Here is a 6284-nt window from a genome sequence, read left to right as displayed (position 1 = left end):
ATGGAAGTTAGGTATTTTGTTCTAGTTATCTTTGCTGACATGCAAGCAGCCGGGTTATCTTTCTTGTAAAAGTATTCTATTTCAACATTGCGGTCGTGGCTTTGCATACAACCCTCCTGTGATTTTTTTCATTACCAGATTTTTTTGCTCCGATCATACTTAAAATTGGTATTCATCTCAACACCTACATTTATCTCATTGCTCTTATATGTCCAATTTGCTGCAAAAAGTTACTCTTTGTTTACGAAGTAAAATTAATTTTAATTTTTCTTCTCGATTCAGTCGAGTAGTCGGAAGTCTTGCTTTGCAGAACAATAGTAAAATTTAACGGTAAATTCGACAAATTGGATTTGACGGTAAATTGGATTTTACGAACCAGTCACCGCTGCAATCAGAACCTTCCTGAGCGTTGAAGATTGTTTTGAGTTTGGCGAATCATCCCGTAAGTTTGTGCATAAGTTGAAGCAAGCAAACATTTTGTAGACTAGACTCTGATTCTTGTTTTTTTTTTTTTGTCGGACAAATTGAAGTAAAATAAACTAATAAACAAAAAAAATCAGAGGTATGAGATGAATTTAGGTACTAACATGAATGTCGAAGTGGTTCCCCTACTTATTCATCATCGAAAATCTTTAGACTCGTATTTTTTGTTTGGTTCTTTGGGTACTTCTTTATGAACTAGAGTGGCCCAAAAAGTGACAAACTTCAATTCATCTTATCATGAAAAAAAAAATTTAGCTTTTAGATCGTTTGGCCAATTCAAGATCTTTCTATGACAAACAAAAGATATGTGATTGTATAATAGTTTACACCGGGACCAATATATTCTCATACAAAATGAAACTACATTTATTTTACAACAGCTGTTCCGATTTTATTATTTAATGTTCGATTTGAAAGGTACTATATTATTAATAAATTACAACAAGTGTTTTGGAATAACTCCACCTTTAACCCTATTGACGAGCTTCAAACGTTTCTCAAATCCGTCGCAGGCGGCACGAACGACTTCCATGGGCATTTTGTCCCATATATGAAGGATTGCGGTTTTGAATCGGGCCAATGTAGGTATCCTGTGCTCGTTTATCTTCGACAACATGTATGACCATACGAAGTAATCCAAGGGATTCAGATCTGGTGAACTGGGAGGCCATTCATTTTTGGCCAAAAGTCGGTCAAATTTTCCTGACACCAGTTCTGAACCAGATTCGCTGTGTGAGAGGGTGCTCCGTCCTGTTGAAACACATAATGATCTTCTCCGTACATTCTATCTATCTTGGCTTTACAACTTTCTCCAAAATTTCCGTTTTCTAATAAATAGCGTTAATTTTAACGCCTTTCTCAATAAAAACAAGCGGCTTACAAGTAGCTTTCCTCGCTTGCAAATACCTCCCCAAACCATCACTGAAGCGGCACTTTGGAACCGAGGCACGTTTCTGTCACTGTCCGGGATATTCTGCGAAGAGTAGGCCCACAATCTGTCATTTTGGACATTGTGAGACTGTTGCAGAACAAATAATTTTTCATCCGAGAAGATTAATTCCTCTCCGGCGTGCCGCGATAGTAGGAGAGTAGTTCTTTCGTACCTTTTTGTCTTCGAAGCTGCTGATACTCCGTGAACTTTACGTTTCATGAAAGCTTGGCATCTCAGGTCTTGTTTCAGCACGTTGTGTATGGTTGATTTGGACACATTAAGATCAGCGGCCATTTTACGTACAGAGCGGTGTGATTTTCGTCGAATTCGTTCTCTTGCGATCCTAACCACTCGTTTAGTCCTAGCTGAACGTGGCCGACCGGATCTCTTCCGGTAATCCAGTGAGGAAGTGTCACGGTACCTTCTAATGGTCCGATAGACATAATCACGCTTTACTCCCAGGTCCCGAAATTTTTGTTATCGTCGATAAACAATGGACACTTAATGAAAGGGAACAAACTGCATCTTGAATAGTCTGTGTGAACATGGTACAAAATTACACCAATACATATTTGTGCATATGTGCTACCAATTTATCACAACAATGATATAAAAAAAATGTACTAGAATATATTAGACACGGTGAATTTTATTATTAGAATTATATATTTTTTTCCTCTTTTCTTACATCTTGTAGTACTGAAAGCGGTTTCCAAGTTTACATAAAAAAGCTCGAGACTACTGAAAACTTTATGTATACTAAGTTCTGCCGGAACTGCTTCTTCCGAGTCTCCGATCAATCAAAAGCTGAAGAAGTTCATCAACACGAGCTGCTCAAAGTGATCAATGAGAATTACGGGGAAACTGCGCAAATTCCGGTGCGAGAACCTTCTTACAATATGAGACTAAGGTTGACTTCCGATACACCAATAAGTTTCGGTCCATGACAATTATCGTATTCCGATGGAGTTGAAGTTGAAGAGCGGCTTGAGGGAAAGAAGTGTTTCTCTGTTTTTGGACATGAGGACTGAATTCCGTCCAGTTAAGGTGGCTCCGGATTCCGTTTCATATGTTATGCTGCTTTTGTAGCTCTTTTTGGACAGTGCGGGTGTGTGAAAGCGCCTCTCGGGTTACGGAACGCGCCGACTGTATTTTGAAGATTCACTAGCATGGTACTACAACCATTTATATGAGAGGGCACTGTCGTGGCCTCTCTTGTGAATGAAGGAGCTCTCTCTTACATGGATGATGTAACGCTAGCAACCCACACTATGCCAGAGCATCTCGATCTCTTTCTGCTTTACCGAAATCGAGCTTCTAAGGTTTTCAGTCAGTCAAAAGGGGATAAGACCAAATAATTTCCACATCGAGGCAATCAAAAGCATGTCATTTCCGATAAAACGTTGAACAGTTGAAGAAGCGCAGATTCATGAATGCCTGAAGGTTGGTTGAACGACTTCGAACGTGTTTACGAATCGGTTCGAGGAGATAAAGATTTCCGACTGAAGAGTATACACCGTCTCATTGAGCCAAGTACCGAGGCTGAAAAGCTCATAAGCGTGAATAATCGAAAATCTTAGAAATACTTATCACGGAAACGAACCGTCCAATATAACCTAACTTAATGATCGAGACGATCATTGGTCAGGAATGGCCGAGCTGTAGTGTCATTTTCTCTTCTTTCTTTTAGTAGTTAATATGTAGAGTGTATACGAATCCGCCATTCCGACTGTATCTCCTTCAGTGTGTGGAATTCCGTTTCTTCCGTTCCTCCCATTCCACTAGCAACAATTCCCTGTCAAACTTTGAACGATAATCATTCGCGCCAAAAACTTCTCGGGACTAACAGGAATCCACAAGTTAGTGTTGCTTTTGTGTTTTCAGAGCCATTATGGAGGAGCAACTCCGAAATGTGCGGACGTTCAAGCTCAACATTGAACATTGAAATTCTTCGATTGATAATTCAACGTAATACTGATATGTTTCATTAATCTGATTTTTTTTTGCAATAGTTCTGTACGACTGATGTATTTTTAAGTCAGAAAAAAATGGAACAGTTGTGTTTTTGGCACGACCGTATTTGCAAAACTTTAGTCGAACATTCCTCATTTGAATGAAACTCGGTAAGTTGAGTATCTTTCGAAGGTAGAGAATTTTCTTCAGACTCGAGGGTAATTTTATGATTTTAGCATACACTTCGAATCAAGCATTGTAGTTCAGAGACCTTTGGCTGTACAGAAAAACTATCTCAGAATGAGTTGTTGGGTTTACATTATTCTAATCATAACACAAAAAATAGAAGAAAGCCCAAGATTAATGAACGACCAAGTTGTTCGTGAAGATTTCAATAAAAACTTTTCTCAACAATAATTGTAATCGTACAATGACGTCTGATAAAAAATTTGGATTATATTCGGAAATACGTCTTTTTTCGAGATATCTGTGTTTCTACAACAGCAACCCTGTTCATCGAAATGCCTAATCAATATTATACAATTCACTTTTGACCAGCACCACAATTGGATGAACAGCAAATAAGGATAAAATATTATCATTATTATTAAGTTTACGTGCCTGACTTTTATCGCCGAAGAATACCCGTTGCTAATCAATAACTCTCAGCTGGTTCAACGTGTATCGCATTTCGGTCGAATCAACTCATAGTTAAAATAATTTTATTAAACTTTAACAGTGTTTAGAGTTTGCAGTAAGTAGCATCTTTTTAACTTGGGTTCATATTCAGCTAGCGAAAAATTGTTTTTTTCTGCACGATGATACTCTAAGATTTGTGCTCAATTTTCACTTCATCCAGAGGGGTAACTTGTAGATTTTATGCTTGAAGGCTTGTAAGCTAAAAAAATAAAATTTTGCTCAAGATGTCAAGTAAAGCCTGAATTAGTTTTTTTTTCTCAAACTCAAAATATTGTTCATAGTTTTCTACTACTTTTTGCCATCTTTCAGGATGATAACAGACACCACATTGAAGGAAATCTTAGTCTTTAAAATTGATGAATGAATCAATTTAATTTTTGATATTTTTCAAGTTGTTGATGTGTTGCTGTTGATCTTCCAGTTGGTCTCGAGGTACTATGCTGGCCTAACAAGCCAGTCGTCGTAGATTCGAGTCTCAGCTCGGGAGACACTGTTAGTGTCAGCACGAGCGTAGCGCTAGCTCCGCTATGTCCTGTACATCAAACAGTTGGCTGCGAAGTCTGCGTATAATAAACAGAAGGTCGAATTCCGAATCGGAATGTAGCACCAAGGCTTTGCTTTGACGTGTTGCTCTGCAGGCCATGCAAAAGTTATGTTATCACGGTTAGTGATCGTGAGGGTTGACATTATTGACATTCAAATGAAACTAACAGATTTGCTGATTTGGTATACACTTAAAGTAAGAGCCACTTTTTTTATGGAAGAGTAATTGGTTAAAAGCTGAATAATTTCGAGTAGATCAACGTTGCGTAGAGGAGTTTTTTTGCAATTTACGTGGTCCCCGTACTTCCAAAAATAAACAAATAATCCTGCACTTTGATTCGTGCAATTGAACCAAAAAACAAACTACCTAGGACGTGTGATCGATTTAGTTTTTTGCTCTGACGATGCTTGTGTCGCTCCATTGGTATTAACTTCGACCCCCATTACCCAGTTCTAACCATATTTATGCTTCCAGTACCTCTGAGCCTGAGTCTGAGTCAAATATGTAAACAGAATAACCCTAACCATTTCTCCTCTAATTCTGGAAAAAAGAAGAAAAAAGGAAGAAGAAGAAAGAGAAAAAAAGGTGGAAGCAACACTTCGACGAACACCTGAATGGCGCCCAGGCAGGGCGGCGGAAAAAGCGATCACGCCGGTGCGACAAATGAAGAAGACGTGCCAGCCCCAACTATAGGCGAAGTTAAAGATGGCATCAAGCAGCTAAAAAACAATAAATCGGCTGGCATGGATGGCCTCGAAGCGGAGCTTATAAAAATGGGCCCGGAAAAGTTGGCCATTTGTTTGCACCGGCTGATTAATTTTTGAGTTTGTTTGTTTCCACGACTTTTGCAACACGAGGGCTGACATTGTCATGAAGCAAAATCACTCTATCGTGTCGATCCTTTGATTAATCATAAGCACTGGAATACTCTAACATTATGTGGAAGTGATGAAGCAACACTCTCCGATAACATTATTTTGTTCATTTCTCAAGCACAAATGTCGACATTTTTGATACCGTTATTTTTTTTTTCTCATATCATTTATTTGACACGGCACAAATACAATATAATGTTTAACGGCGCCAATTATATCTGAAGACTTAAAATCTTAAAGCCTCGCTGCCGACTACGAGCTGAAATTAAGTCTATCTTAAAAGTGCGTCTTGAACTGTCCTACAGATCAGACGTTTTTTCGGTTGCTTGTGGACTGGTCTTTGACTGCCTATAGCTTCAAAGTTTGTGTTTTGTCAGTGTGTCTTTTAAAGACTACCTGAAAGTTATTTCCCATCGGTCTTTCTCAAGACTACCTACTTTTGAATTTAACATTTGTTTTAACTTTTTTCGTATCACCTGAAATGGCTGGACGGAAAAAGAAACCTCGCATCGCTGCGGGGAGGAAAAGAGAGGCATCTCTTTCTGACACATCGAGTGTCTGTAGTGACAATCCTTTTGATATTTTGCCTGAGCAAGAAGCTGGTGAAATGGAAGTTATTAATAATGAAACTATACAAAATATAAAATCTTTAAAAAAGGAGAAAGTTCCACCTATTGTGGTAACTATTTCTTCTGAATTTAATATATTCAAAAAGGAACTTTCAACGTTTGTTTCTGACGTTAAAGTTACCTATCAAATTGGCCGTAGAGGTGAATGCCGCTTATTAGCCGACTCAGTA

This window comes from Wyeomyia smithii, chromosome 2, assembly GCF_029784165.1.
Source record: "Wyeomyia smithii strain HCP4-BCI-WySm-NY-G18 chromosome 2, ASM2978416v1, whole genome shotgun sequence".
NCBI lineage: Eukaryota > Metazoa > Arthropoda > Insecta > Diptera > Culicidae > Wyeomyia > Wyeomyia smithii.
The sequence above is the reverse complement of the archived record's forward strand: the minus strand, read 5'-3'. Positions refer to the sequence as shown.